Source organism: Phocoena phocoena, chromosome 21 (genome assembly GCF_963924675.1).
Source record: "Phocoena phocoena chromosome 21, mPhoPho1.1, whole genome shotgun sequence".
NCBI classification, from domain to species: Eukaryota; Metazoa; Chordata; class Mammalia; order Artiodactyla; family Phocoenidae; genus Phocoena; species Phocoena phocoena.
In genome coordinates, this window is record NC_089239.1 from 4,174,815 (window position 1) to 4,184,968 (window position 10,154).

Consider the following 10,154-nt stretch of genomic DNA (forward strand, 5'->3'; position numbering starts at 1 on the left):
AGTCCGGCTAATTGACCGATTGGGTAGTACCTGCCTGATTACAATAGTGTTATAAAAATAATTACAATAGAATATACTGAGTGAGAGAGTGGACATATTTACAAAGGGCTGAGGAAACTGGGGGACAGCAAAGAGGTATTCCAAGGGAAGGGCCCTTTGAACTGTGCTTGCAGAACGAGTTTTGTTAATGACAGATGATGGCCTTTTCCAGGTCCATTTCAATTCTGCGTTGCAGTGGTTGGTGGCCCAGTGGTTTTTAGTTGTGGCAAGTTGTGTTTTCCCAAGAGAGCTGCTCTGACATCAGCCTTATCCTGAACTCTTCTGCTCACACCTCTCCATCAAGAGGTAGAGTTTGTGATCTCCCCTTTTCAAAAAAATCTTATTTTGTTGAAGTATAGTTGATTCATTTCTGCTGTACAGCAAAGTGATTAAGTTATATATATATATATATATATATATATATATATATATATATATACACATATAAACATACACATGCTTTTTCATATTCTTTTCCATTATGATTTACCCCAGAATACTGAATATAGTTTCCTGTGCTATCTGGTAGGACCTGTTGTTGATCCGTTCTCTCTGTCATAGTTTGTATCTGCTAATCCCAAACTCTGAATCCTGTCTGAGTCTGTTTCTGTTTCATAGAGAAGTTCATTTGTGTCATATTTTAGATTCCACATAAGTGATATCATATGGTTTTGTTTTTCTCTGTCTGACTCACTTCACTCAGTATGATCATCTCTAGGTCCATCCATGTTGCTTCAAATGGCATTATTTCATTCTTTTTTATGGCTGAGTAGTATTCCATTGTATATATATATATACCACATCTTCTTTATCCATTCGTTTGTTGGTGGGCACTTGGGTTGTTTCCATGTCCTGGCTATTGTAAATAGTGCTGCTATGAACACAGGGGTGTATGTATCTTTTTGAATTAGAGTTTTGTCTGGATATATGCCCAGGAATGGGATTGCTGGTTGTGATCTCTCCTCTTCAATCTGGGAAGATCTTTGTAACTGCCTGGACCAAGAGAACGTGGCAGAAGTGCTGCTGAACGGCTTCCGGAGCTGAGTCATGAAAGGTGGTGCAGCTTCCACCCACTGTCTTTCTTGAGCTGCATCCCTTGGGAGCCGTGAGCTGACAGGTAAGATGTCTGGCTGTCCTGCAGCTGCCATGGAAGGTCCACGTGGAAAGGTCACTTAGAGATGGAGAGCCATGTCCAAGGAACCCCAGCTGTTCTGTCCTTCAGATGTCTGAGTTGAAGGAGCCTTCAGATGGTTCTAGCTCTTAGACTTTGAGCGACCCCAGCTGACCCTAAAGGAGCAGAGACAAGCCATCCCTGCAGAGTACTGCCCAGATTGCAGATTTGTGAGCAAAATATAGGTGTTTTAAGGCCCTACGTTTTGGGTGTTTTTTTTAAATTTTTTTTGGCTGCATTGGGTGTTTGTTGCTATGCACAGGCTTTCTCTAGTTGCAGCACGTGGGCTTCTCATTGCAGTGTTCTCTTGTTGCGGAACATGGGCTCTAGGTGCTCAGGCTTCAGTAGTTGTGGCGTGCAGGTTCGGTAGTTGTGACGCACGGGCTCTAGAGCGCAGGCTCAGTAGTTGTGGCTTGCGGGCTTAGTTGCTCCATGGCATGTAGGATCTTCCCGGACCAGGGATCGAATCCGTGTCCCTACATTGGCAGGCGGATTCTTAACCACTGCACCACCAGGGAAGTCCATTTTGGGTGGTTTTTAATCAGCATTAGAGGACGTGAACATTAGTCTCTGAGCACAATCCCATTCTTCCATAATTCTCATTCCTACATAGCTTTGCAATGGTCTTTCCAAATATTCCTTAAGTGTTCTAAATTGGAGTCCACTCACCGATGACTTTCCTGTATGAGTACCCATTGCTAAGTTTGCTCACTCAGAGTCTTCCCTTCCGTGGTGCCAACTGCCACCCTGGTCTCCCGCTGTGCCCCAGCTGGGGAGCTGGCGTCCAGCGCCTGCTTCCTTACTAAACAGGGCCGTTACCTGGGACACATCACTTCTTTGGGCTTCGAACAGTTGTACTGCCTGTCCAGTGAGAACAAGATGTGCCTTCCTGAAGGCAGAGGGATAGATACAAAATTGGGCCCCCCCTTTCGCTTCTAAGATCTTTGGTTCCAACTAATATTCATCAGATAAAATCACTCTAGAGTAAAATGAGTTGGAAAAAAAAATGAGTTGGCAGAGAACGATTTCTGCTATGTAAAGAAGGAGCATTGAAGGAGATGTCCAAAGAGGATCGACAGAGCTACCTGTGGGCAAGCAGCACAAACTTCTGGTGGGACGGTTGGCCTGTGAAGTTCAGGAAGGTGGGAGAAAAGACCCGGCTTAAGTTACATTATGTTAAATGGAGAGAAAAATCAGGAACATCTGGTGGACGTAGCCCCATTGTCAAGAAGTTTTAAAAAATAATTACATAGCCGTGCAAATAGAACGCCTTTCGTGAAAATGATCACGTGAAAAAGAGAATTACGTAAGTTATGATAGCAGGAGGGTAAAGTTTGATGGTGATGTATGGAATTGCAGGACAGAATTTATAGGCAAGTTCTGATGATTAAAAAAGCAAGTGAACATGCCAGCATGAATTCAGATGAGTAAAACATGAAGCTACCAACATAGCAAAAGAAGGAAGAAGCTAGTGCCCAACGGTGAAGAGGATACAGAAAATAGGACCCTGTACAATTGAAGAAAGTCAATGCAATTTCCAGATACTGCTCAATGAAGGAGTTGATTGCACTTAAAGACAAGGCAAATGGAAACAGCCAAAATATCTGTGGATAGGTATGGAAGTATCATTAATAAGAATGGACCTAATTTTTTCAATCACTAAGGATAAAAGACAACATATACATATCTATACAGTACCGTGAGCCTTTTTGAAGATGATGCTTTCTAAATACAAAGTAATACCATCATTACGGTTCATGTATCATCACTGCCCTTGCTCATTTGGTCAACAGCTGTTTCTCAATGTTTCCTTCCTCTAAATTCCATCACATTCTTGGTCTTGATACCCTCACAAGCAAAGCACTAAGTCTCGGGGAGTGTATTCATTGAGCAGAGTTTAAGCCCCAGTTGTTCTGAATGAATGAAGACTTGGCCTAAGGATAGGAAAGGAAGAGAGCAATTTGCATTTTTAAGGAAAGCAGAAAAGTACTCTTAGAATATTTCCTTTTAGCCTCACAAGGAAAGCTGTCGACTGGTGAATTGTAAGTATTTTTCTGGCCGATGGTAAAACCCCATACGCAGTTGTATGGCTGAGATGCTGGAAAACTCAGGAGGTCAGAGCCCTGAAAAATGTGAAATCTGGGCAGTGCATGATATTTCTAATTCCTTTTTTCCCCCTCAGACTTTATAGCTCCTCATCCCTTACTCAAAACCCATCTTTAAAGCACATTGAGGGCTTCCCTTGTGGCACAGTGGTTGAGAGTCTGCCTGCCGATGAAGGGGACACAGGTTCGTGTCCTGGTCCGGGAGGATCCCACATGTCGCGGAGCGGGCTGGGCCCGTGAGCCATGGCCGCTGAGCCTGCGCATCCGGAGCCTGTGCTCCACAACGGGAGAGGCCACAACAGTGAGAGGCCTGCGTACCAAAAAAACGCACATTGAATTAACATATATATGTTTCCAATAAAGATATAAACTTTTCAAATGTCTTCTAAGCTTTGAGATCACAGTTTCAAGAATAATGTGGCTTTGTACTATTGTTTAACCAAAAAAAAAAAAGCAGGTACAAACCTTTAATGCTCTATTCTCCTACCCGCTCCCTTGTAGGAGCATGGTGAGACCCTCTTTCCTTAGTTCGGTCTTAAGGTGTTTCTAGATTCTAGCAGAGACGCGACCTCCACCTTTGTGTCTTGTTGCCTTATGGTTGATGGGAGGATGCTTTTTTTCCTCCCAAGCCCAGATTGAGCCTTGGGAATAACAAAAAGAGTCAGTTTGCTGTGGAGGGGAACCCATCTTCTGAAAAGAAAGCTGACCCAGGAAATAGAGCATCTGGCTTTGACTTCAGCTCTTATGAAGGCTCCCCAGCCCTGGGCAAAGCTGTAGATGCTGTCTCCTCACTTTGCCTGAGCTTTGTTAACGAGGAAGCAGAGGCTGACACCAGCCAAGGCTGGCACCTCCTTGGGCAGAGTGTAAGATTATGTTCTCTTGTCCACTCTCGAAGCTTTCCTTGGAGGGGCGTGGACAGAACGCCTCAGGCTTTAGACCACTGCAAGGAAGCAGGTTGTTGGAGGCTGGAGGGAATCCCCTGAGAGGAGTCGGGAGGTTATGTGATTTTAGTCATGCTCTGAAAGCAGCAGTGTTGATTTTCTTGTTATTCAGTGTTTCCCCCTTACACCCTCTTCGCTCCCTTCATGTGGAACTGCTCAGGGACCTGAGGGATTTTGTCTCCTCTCTTTTCACCTCCTGTTCCCTCTTTCTAGGCTTCTCTCTTTCCCTGTAACCACCTAACGGACTCGTACGCATCCTTCAGGACTCAGCTGAAGTAGCTCTTCCTCTGTGAAACCATCCCTAGCAATTAGGTCAGTGTATATACCTTACACTATACCTTACACTATTCTGATATAGCATTTATCACAGTATATGGCAGTGTTAACATGTCCATTTCTCCTATTAGGTTGTGAATTCCCTGAAGGTATCCCCAAATCTAGCACAGCACCCCTCATTCCCATGTGCATTCATTTCTTCATCCAACAAATATTTCTGAGCATCTAGTGATACTTGAGTATCTACTGCCAGGCCCTGTGTAGGTGCTAGAGATAAAGCAGTGAATAGGAAACACAAACCATATGATGGGAGACAGACAATAAACAAATATCAATTGTTTGTCAGGTGGTGATAAAATAAAGCTGGGTAACACATATAGAACATTAAGAGGAAGGACATTTTAGATGGTTGTCCATTCAGGCTGCTATAACAAAATACCATAGAGTAGGTGTCTTATAAAGAACAGAAATTTGTTTCTCACAGTCTGGAGGTTGGGATGTCCAAGGTCATGGTGCCAACGAAGTCAGTGTCTGGTGAGGGCTTCCAAATGGCTGTCTTTTCACTGTGACCTTACATGGTAGGAGGGACAGTGGAGCTTTCTGGGCCGCTTTTATATGGGCACTAATCTCATTCATGAGAGCCCCACCCTCATGACTTAATCACCTCCCACCTTCTAGTACCATCACCTTGGGGGTTAGGGTCTCAACATGTGAATTTTGGGGGAACACAAACATTCAGCCTATAGCAGACTCCCTAAGGAAGTGACATGTGAGCACAGCTTGCAGGAAGAATGAGTCACTTCCAAGGAGACGAATGTGCAGCACTGTGAGGAGATCCAAAGGCCGTGCAGTTACTTGCTCACTGCAGAATATAAAATGACCATGAATTTTCCTTTTTTTAAAAAAAATTAAATATATCTTCTGAAAAACTATGGCCAAATAGCATTTATCAGGCCAAGTAGAATGATTTTCTTAATGATTTTCTGGATAAGAGTCAAGCAAAGAGAAATGTGACCTTTCCATCAAGAAATATGTGTGCCTTTGTGTCATGAACCTCTGATGAGAAGCTTCTATGTCTATGTGCTGGGCAGGTCCTCATGTTTATTTAGGGTCCACATAATTACTCTAGGGAATTGTCTCTAGGTCTAAATGAAAACCAGGCAAAGTCAGTATTTCTAAATGCTTACAGCTTAGGGCAATGCTCTTTTTTTTGTTCTTAAATACATAGCCATAGGAAAAAGCTAAAGGGTAGCATTACTCAAGAATGTACCCTGTATTGGCACATGAAAAGATGCTCAACATTGCTAATTACTAGAGAAATGCAAATCAAAACTACAATGAGATACCACCTCACACTGGTCAGAATGGCCATCATCAAAAAGTCTACAAATAACAAATGCTGGAGATGGTGTGGAGAAAAAGGGAACCCTCCTACACTGTTGGTGGGAATGTAAACTGGTGCAGCCACTATGGAAAACAGTATGGAGGTTTCTCAAAAAACTAAAAATAGAGTTACCATATGATCTAGCAATCCCACTCCTGGGCATATATCTGGACAAAACTCAAATTCAAAAAGATACATGCACCCCTATGTTCATAGCAGCACTATTCACAATAGCCGAGACATGGAAGCAACCTAAGAGTCCAGATGAATGGATAAAGAAGATGTGGTGCATATGTACAAAGGAATACTACTCAGCCATAAAAAAGAATGAAATAATGCCATTTGCAGCAACGTGGATGCAACTAGAGATTCTCATACTAAGTGAAGTAAGTCAGACAGAGAAAGACAAGTACCATATGATATCACTTATATGTGGAATCTAAAATATGACACAAATGAACCTATCTATGAAGCAGAAACATTCACAGACATAGAGAACAGACCTGTGGTTGCCAAGGGGGCGGGGGGTGGGAGGATGAAGTGGGAGTTTGGGGTTAGCAGATGCAAACTATTATATATAGAATGGATAGATAATAAGGTCCTACTTCTATAGCACAAGGAACTATATTCAATATCCTGGGATAAACCATAATGGAAAAGAATATGAAAAAGAATGTATAACTGAATCACTTTGCTGTACAGCAGAAATTAACACATGTTATAAATCAACTATACTCCAATAAAATAAATTGAAAAAAGAATGTACCCTGTATCAAAATTCCATTCATTGTTCTTTGTTTTAATGCCACACCTTTCTTTGTGTTAATGGATTGTAGGCATGGCACCATTTTGAGAACTTCACCTAACGAACGAAATGGGTCATTCCACTTCAGACTAAAGTTTATTAAAATAATTTTTTCTGTATAGAGGCAACTGTTAGAATACAATCAAGTTTGTCTGCATATAGATAGTGGTTTCCCTGAGCTGACAATATACAGTAAGATTTATTTTAAAATTTTCTTAAGTTCCAAACTTTCTAATTAGAGTTACAGAGATGGAATTGTATTATAATTGTTACCATTTTGTTTTCATTTCTACACGGAGGATCTATAAATTATACATCTCTTGAGGTGTCAGTACGTGAAATAATAAGGAATAAGAGGCTTGGGTTAATATAAAAATGTGAAATTTAAAAATTTGTGACATCTTAAAAACTCTTGGCATTGTATCTAAATTTCTTCATTTAAACACTTACAGGTTTCTCACTGGTAAAACTAAACATTTTAATTGAGTTCCGTATTCACCCTCTATCAGATGGCTAAAGAATGGCATGATTAATTATGTTCCATAATTTTACTATTAAATTAGCTAGAACAGATAATGTATTGATAATAATTCCACCTTTAGGGTATCCAAAAGTAATTTAAAAAATTATATTTTCTGTTTATGCCATGTTCAGTCAGTTATAAAAATATTTTCAGCTGAAAATACTGAAATTTGGACATGAAATTGTGTTACTTGTTGGTATCTTTGGAAACAAGAACCAGAAACCTTGGGTCAGTTGATCTGTCAGAGCTGATCTTGCTGTGAGCAGCTGTCATCCTGTGAGCTGCTAACTCAGTAGAATCAATAAGATTTGGATGTGACCCATGGAGCTCTGTGAGGGATGAAATTACTTTGGACTTTTCCCTGTTGGTGGGGAAGTGAGATCATACATTTCCCAGTCACCCTCTTTGTTTCGTCTTAGACATGTTTACTTTAAGAGAGAAATTCAGCTTGACCCTGAACTTTACCCTTAGCTAGAGGCTGCTTCTAGGCTACAAGTTTAATTCATTTCTTTTAGAGGCCTACTCACATACCTATCAACAGGAATAAGCTATTTGTCCATATTTTTCACTTTTTTTTTTTTTTGGTATAAGTAGAACTAGCAGGACTCAGAGGCTAGTGTCTCTTGACAATGAGACCAATGAGACTAACAGACCTGAACACGTGGAGGAATTACAGAGACCTGAGTGAAGTCCTGGGGAGTGGGGTTGTGTGTGTGAGTGTGAGAGGTATTGTGTAAAATGATCAAAGCCCAACCTGATACTGGAGATGTTAACTGGTCTGCATAATATTTAGGATATGGTCATTTATGTTGACAAATATATGTAGTTTTTTCAAATTTTTTTCTCTTTTTAATTTCTTTTTTTAATTATTTTTTATTTTATATTGGAGTCTAGTTGATTTACAATGTTGTGTGAATTTCAGGTGTACAGCAAAGTGATTCAGTTATACATGTACATATATCTATTCTTTTTCAGATTCTTTTCCCACATGGGTTATTACAGAGTATTGAGTATTACTTTTTTTTTTTTTTTTTGCGGTACGCGGGCCTCTCACTGTTGTGGCCTCTCCCGTTGCGGAGCACAGGTTCCGGACGCGCAGCCTCAGCGGCCATGGCTCATGGGCCCAGCCACTCCGCGGCATGTGGGATCTTTCCAGACCGGGGCACGAACCCGTGTCCCCTGCATCGTCAGGCGGACTCTCAACCACTGCGCCACCAGGGAAGCCCTGAGTATTACTCTTTTTGATTGCAGTATAGTTGATTTACAACACGTAACTGTTTTAGTAATAAATATTTTTTAGGCATTTGATGAAGTATGGAAAACAGTAAGCCATTTAACATCGCAAGTTCAATCTAGGCCCTGCACTCCTTTTTCTGACCCCATCCCGTCTCCATCTCCAGAGGTAACAACTGGTGTTCCTCACTCCCTGGCATGTTTACATAGTTTATCAAAAATAATATGATAATATAAAAATTGTGTGGTGTGTGTGTATGTGTATCAGTTAGGATAACTCATGGAATGTAGCCATAAAGCAACTTTGTTTTTGTCCCTTTACATTTATTTGTTGTTGTATAGTTCTTCCCTGTCCATGGATGAAAACCGAGGAAGGTCCATGATTGCTCTTGTCAGTGTTTGTTGGAAAACAGAATCCCATGATCACTGTCCCAATTCAGTAATTAAAATGTTTTGTTATCATCAGAACGCCCCTGGAGGAGGGTGCCATACTGGGGCTTCGCATGGGCCTCCGATGGCCGCCTGGGCACTCAGCCGTGGCCGTGGACAGATCGGCGGTGGAGAAGTCCACGTGGTTGAGCCACTTGCTTCCCCCACCCCGCTGCAAGGACCATTTCAGGCGGCCCCACAGAGCAAGCACCAGGGAGGTGGGAAGAGGCTGGCAAACAGCAAAGGGTTTTCCACTTCCGCAGTGAGAAAGAACCTTTGCGGAGGACGCTCTCCAATGGGCACTCATGTGGCGTGGATGTCCTCACACCCTGAACCTGCTCCGAGAGGTCCTCACCAGGTTCCTCTGCTCCTCCGGGGCTGCGGGCTGACCCGCTGGCCACGCCCTGGATCAGTGCGCACACTCAGATCAGGCCCTGCGCATCCCTCCCACCGGCCGAAACTCCAGGAAGCTTGGACCAGGGAGCCGGGTTGAAGCTGTGCACAGGTCAGTTTTCCAGAATGTAGCGAAGACACCGAAGGAGAAAGGATCCGAGGGGCAAAGAGACTGTCCCGCCCACCGCACGTGAGCCTGCGTCCAGCTCTGCATTCTGTCCCATCTAATGCGAGTCTATTCTTGCTCCAAAGCCACGCATATCAGCTCTAGGACTCGGCATGCCTTGCTAGTTGCAGGGCATGTCCCTTCACTTTCCCTAGAATCAGCATGTCAAGTTCCATTAAGACAAAAAACAAAAAACCCTTATTGACACTTTGTCAGGCCAATAAGTTCTTCAGTTCCTAATAAGCTTGTCTGTTAAGTGAACTGACTAGATTAAGTTTTACCCTGTGAGCCTTTTAAATGCCCCCAGTTTCAGAGGCATTTTTACTTTCTGCCTCTGCAGCTGCGTTTTATTGGCACCACACATTTCCTTGATAAATAAAAAAATTGTATTCACTTCAAAATCCACGTAGAACTTGGGAGCAGAAAACAATGTACACAAGCAACTTTTTCTTTTCCTCAGAATTTTCTCAGTTTCTATCAGGGATCTGATTATTTTTAATGTATAGCTCTTGCTGGCAGGGGTTGGTAAAGTTTCTATTGTCAATATGATTGCTGTTGATAATTCTGGTCATTTAAAAAGATGATTTTTCCTATCCTCAAGTAGCCCCTCCATATCATTAGATATGAAGTGAGGATTTTTCTCTGCAGTATTAAAGATGCCCCAAACATCCTGTTAGGCCTTTCCTGTT